This window comes from Leopardus geoffroyi, chromosome C1 (genome assembly GCF_018350155.1).
Source record: "Leopardus geoffroyi isolate Oge1 chromosome C1, O.geoffroyi_Oge1_pat1.0, whole genome shotgun sequence".
In the NCBI taxonomy this organism is placed as follows: domain Eukaryota; kingdom Metazoa; phylum Chordata; class Mammalia; order Carnivora; family Felidae; genus Leopardus; species Leopardus geoffroyi.
This window is the reverse complement of record NC_059328.1, coordinates 159,937,691-159,947,894: the sequence shown is the minus strand read 5'-3', so window position 1 is coordinate 159,947,894 and position 10,204 is coordinate 159,937,691.

Sequence of the window (10,204 nt, the reverse complement as noted above, 5' to 3'; positions counted from 1 at the left end):
TCAAAAAAAAAAAACCCAAAAACACCAAGCCCTCAACCCAAAAATATATTGTTTATGAAAAGCTGAACGTTTTTTTCTCTAATATCCCTCGGGATCAAGACGAGGATACTCACTCTCACCGCTTTTATTCAACACAGCATTGGAAGACCTAGCTAGAGCCACCTGGCAAGCGAAAGAAATAAAAGCCATCCAGTGACATCCAGTAAAACCATCACAAAGGTTCCTGTTCCAGATGGTGACACAGGAGCATCCTGAACTCACCTCCTCCCACAGACACACCAAACCTACAGCTACATGTGGAACAACTGCCTCTGAAGAATACTCAAAACTGGCTGGGCAACTGTCAGGCAAACAGAAACACTCCTCACCTCAAAGCTGGTAGGAGAGGCTGAGACACAGTCTCACCATAAACCCCATCCCTGGCACGACGGCATGCGATCAGGAAGGGATTCAAACCCCAGGGCTTCCCTGAGGAGCGAAGCGTTTTTCACGTGACAATGGAGATCCCAGTTTTTCAAACCTGCACCTGAAAGACGAGCCCCCAAAGCATCTAGCTTTGGAACGCCAATGGGGCTTGCATCCTTGAGACCCACATGAGACCCGCCCATGGGACCTATGGTGATCTGAGAGACAGCTCTTAAAGGGTTTGCCTCCTCAGACTCACTCGCCCCGGGGCCCAGGGCAGAAGCAGCTGAGGGAGAGGGGCCCTGACTTTATGTGAGAGAGGTCTATCTGCTTATCTTCAAGTATCTGCCTGAGGTGCAGGCATCTAATTTAATCCCTGATCTAGGGGTCTCTGGGGAACTCTCCAGGATGGAGGCTGGGGGACACCACCACTGCATTCTCTTTCCTTGTGCCAGCTAGTAGGCACCATTTTCACGCTCTCTCCCACTCATTCCAGCTCACCGCTATCCCATGTAAATGAGCTTGCACCCTCCCCGAGCCCTGATTTTTGCAGTTGCTCCCCAGGGGATACCTCTGGACCAACTGACTCTGGTGGCCAGCAGGACTTATGCTCAAGGGTCCCACAGGACTGTAACCAATGGAGAAAGAGCTCTTCAATGGCTGTCACCCTGAGGACACACAGCAAAAGGCAACAGTCCCAGGATCCCAGTCTTTTTTTTTTTATTATTATTATTGCATTTCTTTATTTTTGAGAGGCAGAGACAGAGTGCAAGTGAGGGAGGAGCAGAGAGAGAGGGAGACATAGAATCCAAAGCAGGCTCCAGGCTCTGAGCTGTCAGCACAGACCCTGACGCGGGGCTCGAACTCACGGGCTGCAAGATCATGATCTGAGCTGAAGTCAGATGCTCAACTGAGTGAGCCACCCTAGTCCCCCCCCCCCCCCCCCCCCACACACACACACACAGTCTTTCTGTGAAATAGGCCATTAGCTCATCATCAGGGCTACAGGCTGTGGGATAGGCTTCCAGTTAAGTATACATCTAAGGACTGATGTATATGGAAGGGTGGGAGGGTGAGTGTCAGGGCGCTCTCCCTCTGTCATACTCCCAAGTGTCACTGTCTCCTGGAAGGGAGTTCACACTCATCTGGTGACCTGGTTTTTGTGGCTGCTGCCCAGGGGAGAACACTTGATCACCTGGCTTTGGTGGCCAGCAGGTCTGTGCTCCTGGGCCCCACAGGACTATATTTGAAGAGAAGGTTCTTGGCAGGCTACCACCCTCAGGGCACTGCACAGACAGCGAACTGAAACACGCTCCAAGTCCTTCTGTGAAAGAGGCCTGTTTGCTTTTCCAGGAGCTTCCGTCTGAGCACAGGCTTCAGGTCTGGCATATGTGGAGAAGCCTTCGGAAGGGCTCTCAGGGAATGGGGGCCGGTGGGTGGAATCCTGTGCTCGCCCTCCGCCTTACTCCAGCTTATGGGTAGCTCCCAAAAAGGAGCTTATACCCTTCTCTGGCACCCCAATTGTTGCAGCTGCTTCTAGGGGATACCTGTAAATCACCAGGCCCTGGGGGCCAGTGGGGCTTGTACTCGTGGGTCCTACAGGGTGATAACCAACAGGGAAAGGGCTCTTAAGTGGCTGCCACCACCAGGGCACAACAAGAGGCAACAGACCCAGGAACCCAATCTTTCTGTTAAAGAGGCTGATTGGTCTATGACCAGAGCGGCAGTCTGAGGGGCAGGCTTCTAATTAAACACACATTGAAGGGCTGACTGTAATCCTCTTCACGGACGTCCCAGAAAAGAAGTACACGCTTGTCTGGTGCCCTGATTTCAGTGCCTGGTGCCTCTGGATCATCTGGTACTGGTGGCCAGAGGGACTCATGCCTGTAGTCCTACACGACTGTAAATATTTGTATATTTTAATGGCAGCTGCTTCGGGGCCTGGCTTCCGATCAGCCTGAATCTAAGTGCTAAGTGAGATCCTCCCCTCTGTGTGCACGGATGTCCTGGCACACCATTACCTACTAGGAGCCATGAAAAATGAAATAGATTATTTGGAAAATTACAAAGGTTTGAGAGACAGTGAAGAGCTCGGGCAGAGTTGAATGAGGCTCATCTCCTACTCGAGACCACGCCTCCAAAACTAGAGAGGTGGCTATCTTATCCAGTGCACAGAAACCAACATAGCATGTCAAGGAAAATGAAGAAAACGAGGACTACATTCCAAATGACAGAACAAGATAAATTCTCCGAAAAAAAATTCTTAATTAAACGGAGAGAAGTGATACACCTGATGAAGAGTTCAAAATAATAAAGCAGCTCACTGAACCTGGGAGAATAGAGGAGCACAGCAAGAACTTCAATAAAGAGGGAGAAAACAGAAGGTACCAAACAGAAGTTTTATCTAAAGCAATTAGGCAAGAAAAATAAAAGGCATCTATAGCAGAAATTGAAGAAGTAAAACTGTCACTATTCGCAGATGACATGATATTATATGTAAGAACTCCAAAGACTTCACCGAAAAATTGTCAGAATCAACAATTCAGTAGAAGTTGCAGGATTCAAAATCAATATACAAAAAAAAAAACAACCTGTTGCAGTTCTATTCAGTGATAATGAAATATCAGGAAGAGAAATTAAGAAAAAAAATCTCATTTATAATTACATCAAAAGAATAAAATACCTAGAAATAAATTTAATCACGAAAGTGCAAGACACAAATAACTGAAACATATTCTGTGGTTACAGACTTGAAGAACAAATATCGTTGGAATGTCCCTTCTACCCAAAGCAATGTACAGATTCAATGCAATCCCCATCAAATTTCGAACAGCATTTTTCACAAAAATAGACCACACAATCCTAAAATTTGTATGGAACTGCAGAAGACCCTGAATTGCCAAAGCAATCTTGAGAAAAAAAGTAAAGCTGGTAGCATTATACTTTCTGATTTCAAACTACATTACCAACTATAGAAATCAAAACACTATGGTATTGGCATAAAAACAGACACATAGGTCAATAGAACAGAATAGAGAGCCCAGAAATAGATTCATGTAGAGACTGTCAATTCATTTATGACAAAGAGCCAAGAACATACAATGGGGGAAGGATAGTCTCTTCAAGAAATGGTGCTGGGAAAACTGGACAGCAACATGCAAAAGAGCGAAACTGGACCACTATATTACAGCATACACAAAAATAAACTCAAAATGGATAAAGTCTTGAACATAAGACCTAACACCAGAAAACTCCTAAGCAGAAAACAAAGGTAATCATCTCCTTGATAGAGGTCTAGAAGAGGACTTTGTGGATTTGACACCAAAAGCAAAGGCAATAAAAGCAAATAAAAGTAGGAGTACATCAAATGAAAAAGTTTCTGCACAGCAAAGGAAACAATCAGCAAAATTAAAAGGCATCCTACCAACTGGGAGAAAATGTTTGCAAATCATATATCTTATGAGAAGTTAACATCCACAGTATATCAAGAACTCATTCAGTATGGAAACCAATTTGACAATAAATTTCATATATTAAAAAAAAAAAAAGAACTCATTCAACTCAGTAGCAAGAAAACAAACGATCTAACTTTAAAGTGGGAAGACGATCCGAATAGATATCTTTCCAAGAAAGACATTCAGATGGTGAACAGATCCACAAAGAGGTGCTCAACATCACTAACCATCAGGGAAATGCAAATCAAAACTACAATGAACTATCACCTCCTACCTGTCAGAATGGTTACTAACAAAAAAGGGGGCACCTGGGTGACTCATTTGGTTAAGTGTCTGACTCTTGATTTCAGCTCAGGTCATGATCCTGATCTTGATCATGGGATCAAGCCCCACGTCAGGCTCCACGCTGAGCACAGAGCCTGCTTGAGATTCTCTCTCTGTCCCTCTGTTTCTCTGCCCCTCCCCTGTTCATGCACACATTTGCTCTCTCTCTCAAAAAAAAAAAAAAAAAAAAAAAAAAAAAACACAAGAACAGTAAGTGTTGGTAATGATATGGAACAAAGAGAACTCTCCTGCATTGCTGGTGGGAACGTCAACTGGTAGAGTCACTATGGAAAACAGTATGGAGGTTTCTCAAAAAATTAAAAATACAACTACAAGGGGTACCTGGGTGGCTCAGTCAGTTAAGCATCTGACTTAGGCTCAGGTCATGATCTCACCATTCATGAGTGTGAGCCTCACATCGGCTCTGTGCAGACAGCTCAGAGCCTGGAGGCTTCGGATTCTGTGTCTCCCTCTTTCTCAACCCCTCCTCTGCTCACACTCTGTCTCTCTCTCTCTCTAAATAAATAAATAATCAAAAAAAAATTTTACATGCAACTATATGATCCAAGAATTCCAGTTCTGGGTACTTATCCAAAGAAAATGAAAACATTAACTTGACAAGATACCTGCACCTCCATGTGCACTACAGCATTATTTACAACAGCCAAGGCATGGAAGCAGCCAGATGAGAGGATAAAGAAAATGTACGTACACAAGGGAATGGTACTCAACCATAACAAAAGAAGGAAATCTTGCCAGTTGAAGACATTATGCTAAGTGAGTAAGTCACACAAAGAAAGACCCGTAAGATCTCACTTATAGGTGGAATCTAAAAAAACAAAATGATGGGGCGCCTGGGTGGCTCAGTCCGTTAAGTGTCCAACTCTTGATTTTGGCCCAGGTCATGATCTCACAGTTCATGGGATCGAGCCCTGAGTCGGGCTCCGCTCTGACAGGGTGGAGCCTGCTTGGGGTCCTCTCTCTCTCTCTGCCCCTCCCTGCTCTGCTTTCCCTCTCTCTCTCAAAATAAATAAACATTAAAAATTTTTTATTTAAATAAGCCAAAAATCTCAAACATCATGAGGATGTATGTGCAGGATGGTGACCATAGTTAATCCTGTATTGTATACAAAGTTAAAATATTGAAAGTTGCTAACAGTAGATCTTAAAAGTTCTCATCACAAGGGAAAAATCTGTAACTACCTATGGTGACAGATTTTAAACAGATAGACATCTTGGTGATCCTTGTGTAACACATACAAATATGAAAGCATTATTAAGTACACCTGAAACTAATGTTGTTATCAATTTTATCTCAATAAAAAATTACTTCACCCCAATCTCTTCATCTGCAAATAAAGGCAAAAGTGTCTAATATATGTTGTTTTCTTCAAGGAAAAAAGTTGAGAAAATTAGACAAGAAGTCAACATATCTAGTGGTTTTAGCTAGGAATACATTTAAGTAAATCAAAGAAAGATTTTCAAAATGGGAAATAGTATCATTTAAAAGCTATAGATTGCTAGATGACAATTCCAGCCATTACAGTGCTTTTTTCCTCCTTCCTTCCTTCCTTCCTTCCTTCCTTCCTTCCTTCCTTCCTTCCTTCCTTCCTTCCTCTTCTCTCTCTCTCTCCTTCCTCTCTTTCTCTCTCCTTCCTTCCTTCCATCCTTCCTTTCTACAATGCTTTCTGGACATTTAGAAAATAATGCAGTCAGGGATGCTGTGAAATGGGTACTGATCTAGCCTAGCCTAAAAATCCCTCATAGGCCCTTTCACTCATCCAATAAGAATTTATAGAGCATATATCCTACGCAAGACACTCTTTGAGGCTCTGAGGATACAGAAAGCAGCAGAAAAGTATCCTTGTGGAACATAAAAAGTCTAATAGTAGAGACAGGTGTCAGTTAAGAGAATCACACAAATAAATGTGAAGTTACATTGTGGTAAGACGATGACCTGATGAATGCTACTAAAAAATTAGAAATAGAAAGAGGTCCACAGAAAAAATCAAAGGTGTATGCGACTCTAGCATAATAATTTCACTCTAAAAACTCTTCATTTTGGAGATGAAATAATAGGACACATTCATACCTCCCAAAAATTTCAGAAGCAGAAAAGTATACCTTAGGCTGCAGACTGAGATCATCTGCAATAAAAGATGGCAATACTCCAGGTATTCAGGGCATTCTAATCTGAAGAAGCTAATAGGTTATATTATTGTTGATACTACAATTGTATTCTTTTAATACTTTTGCCAATATTTTATCAAATGCAGTTCCCTCCAGCTACATTCTGTTCTCCTAAGATAAAGCAAAGAGCTGCTAATCTCTGACATGCTCAGATGTTACAAGTATTTTATTTTTTCCTCATTATTGAGAACTTTTATTAATTCCCACAACTTGTTTTAAGTAAAAGAACAAAGATCTGGGCACTTGGGTGGTTCAGTTGGTTAAGTGTCCGATCATGATCTCAGGTTTGTGGGATCGAGCCCTGTGCCAGGCTCTGCTCTGGCAGTGCTGAGACTGCTTGGGATTCTGTCTCCCTCTCTCTCCCTCTCTTGAACGCATGTGTATCCTCTATCTCAAGATAAATAAGTAAACATTAAAACAAAAAAGAATAAAGCTCTGAATAGCATCTTTTGAAAGTGAAAATCCTGTCAAGTAAAGACTCTCTTTAGATTCAATTTCTGCCAAGTCATCAAAGTCCTAGAGGAGAAAACAGGCAACGACCTCTTTGATCTTGGTCACAGCAACTCCTTACTTGACATGTCTCAGGAGGCAAGCGAAACAAAAGCAAAAATGAACTACTGGAACCTCATCAAGATAGAAAGCTTCTGCAAAGTGAAGGAAACAATCAGCAAAACTGAAAGGCAACTCATGGAATGGGAGAAGATATTTGCAAATGATGTATCAGATAAAGGGTTAGTATCCAAAATCTACAAGGAACTGAGCAAATTCAATGCTCACAAAACAAATAATCCAGTGAAGAAATGGGCAAAAGACATGAATAGACACTTTTCCAAAGAAGACATCCAGATGGCTAACAGACACATGAAAAGATGCTCAACATCACTCATCATTAGGGAAATACAAACCAAAACCAAAACCTGAGATACCACTTCACACATGTCAGAATGGCTAAAATTAACAACTCAGGCAACAACAGATGTTGGTGAGGATTTGGAGAAGGGGGAACCCTTTGCACTGCTGGTGGGAATGCAAACTGGTGCAGCCACTCTGATAAACAGTATGGAGGTTCCTCGTAAGTTAAAAATAGAACTACCCTATGACCCAGCAATTGCACTACTAGGTATTTATCCAAAAAGATAAATGCTGATTTGAAGGGGCACCCCCATGTTTATAGCAGCACTCTCAACAATAGCCAAAGTATGGAAAGAGCCCAAATGCCCATCAATGGATGAATGGATAAAGATGTGGTATATATATACAATGGAGTATTACTCGGCAATCAAAAAGAATGAAACCTTGCCATTTGCAACGACGTGGATGGAACTGGAGGGTATTATGCTAACTAAAATAAGTAAGTCAGAGAAAGACAATATATGATTTCACCCATATGTGGAATTTAAGAAACAAAACAGATGAACATAGGGGAAGGGAAGGAAAAATAAGAAAAAAAACAGAGAGGGAGGAAAACCATAAGAGACTGTTAAATACAGAGAACAAACTGAAGTTTGCTGGAGGGGAGGTGGTTGGGGGATGGCCTAAAGGGACGAGGGGCATTAAGGAGGGCACTTGTTGGGATGAGCACTGGGTGTTTTATGTAAGTGATGAATCACTAAATTCCATTCCTGAAATCATGATTACACAGTATGTTAACTAACTTGGATTAAAAAAAAAGAACAACAACAAATAAAGAATAAAAAACATAAGGCCTTCTGCCTATGCATGAACATGCTATAAAAATCTCTTGATAAAATTATCTATTTCCGAATAAAATCTTGGCCTTGGGGATAGAAAAGGATTCAATTCCTGCCCATACCTTACTGTTTCCTCTTGAGCAAGACAACTAAACCCCTAATCCCAAAACAAACAAACAAAAAAACATTTTTAGTCTCCCCCCTCCCCTACCTTTGACAGGACCTAATGAGCCTTGAGCTTCTGCTAGAGACAGCAGCAGGTGTGAACAGTCCTTGCCTTTCGTCACCCCGGGTCACACGCCCCGCACACTTCTGCTAGGCACCGCGGTCAGCCCACGGATACAGCCCTCCGCCCCCCCATGGGAGAGCTCCTCCTCTGCCTGCTTCTGCGTACTTCCTCTAGGAAGGCATATGCCCCTCCAGCTCCTCTGATCCCTAGATCTCTGTTGAGTCCTTGGCCCAGAGATGGACATGGTGGTGTACAGGCAGGGAGCCGTGCATATACCAGACGGACTCATTCTCGCCAGGGCCCCGCTGCTAGACTCCGAGTTAGATGAGGACAGATCCTGGTGGTCACTCATTCGGCACTGAGTCAGGGGTGTTCTAGATGCTGCAGAGCCAGTTAAACCAGACCCAGTCCCTGCCACCAAGGCAGGGAGGCAGATGTGTGTAAGCCTCCCCTTAAGTGTCCCATTGTAGCACTTTCTCAGCTGAGTCCTCTCTTCCTTCACTTCTCTGCCAGTCTGTGGGGACAGAAAGACCCCAGGGGCCGAAGAGAGCTGCAGCCTGGACACAGAAATTCCCCCAGGAGCCTGCCTTTAAACGGCCCCTGTTTGACTAGGCTGATTTAAGTTGGGTTCTTATCACAACGAAGAGTCTTGACGGCTACACTGTCTTATTGTTGAAAAAAAAGGGAAAATAACTGGCATGTTAAATTCTGATTTAAAAAAATGAAGGTACTGTTAGCTCCGGTTTGCATTAAGAACATCCCATACGAGGGGCACCTGGGAGGCTCAGCTGGTTAAGTGTCTGACTTGGAATCAGGTCATGATCTCACAGCTTGTGAATTCCAGCCCCACATCTGGCTCTGTGCTGATGGTGCGGAGCCTGCTTGGGATTTTCTCTCTCTCTCTCTCTCTCAAAAAATAAGTAAACTTAAAACAGAAAATGCCATATGAGCGCTCACAGGACCCCACACTTACCTCCCCCAGCCCTCCAGCTGCCTGTGTCATCTATGCATGTCCACCAGGCTGTGAGCTGTCCCCCACCCTCCAGTGGCCCAGGTTGTGGCCTCGCTCAAAGAACAAGTGAACGGTTCCTATTTCCACCTGGACACCAGGCCCAGCTCTGCCACCCCTAGCTGGGAGCCGGAGGGAGAGTCCCTCAACCTCTCTGGATTCACCATCTTCATCTATAAAATGAGGAATTGAGGGCAAAGAACTCCAAAGTCTGCGAAGCTGCTTTGCCCAATCCACAGGCATTGGTATGTATTTTTTAAAGCGACCCAGGCAGAAAGGATTGCCTTGGCTGGAGAAGAGGAAGGGGGCTCACCCTGCGGGCTTCTGGCTCTTCCCAGACCTCTAGGAGACCAGAAGTTGAAGGTGCTCGCCAGCCACACCTAGAGTAGGGTCCTGGGGGCACGAAATGGGGTGGACTGGAAGGCAGGACACCTGGGGCATCACAGCACCTCTCTGGACTTCAGTTTCTTTGGAAGGAAGATGAGATCTTAAAGTTTCCCTGGCGTATCCCGTTCTGGGGTGACTGGCCGCCTCCCCAGCGGTGCCACGCCTCTCCCTCCTGCTCAGAGGCTGTCAGCAGCTACACCTTGATCTGGTTTTGAAGGCTGTGCTCCATATGATATTTCAGTTTCAAAAGGCTATCTGCTTGCTAAAAATTAGATTTTCCAAACCACCGATCTTTAAAAAGGGCAAGCTCTTTACTCTCCTGCCAAAACCAAAATAAAACAAAAAACCGTCTCTCAACTCTCCACTTCGGTGCAGTCTCAGCTCCTTGGCACGGCATCCAAGGCCTTTCAAGATCTGGCCCTGAACCCCTCCGGCGGCAGCTGCTGCCCCTGCACACGGCACCCTTCACGATCCGGCCGCCCAGAGCAACCCGGGGTTCCAGAACGCACCGCGT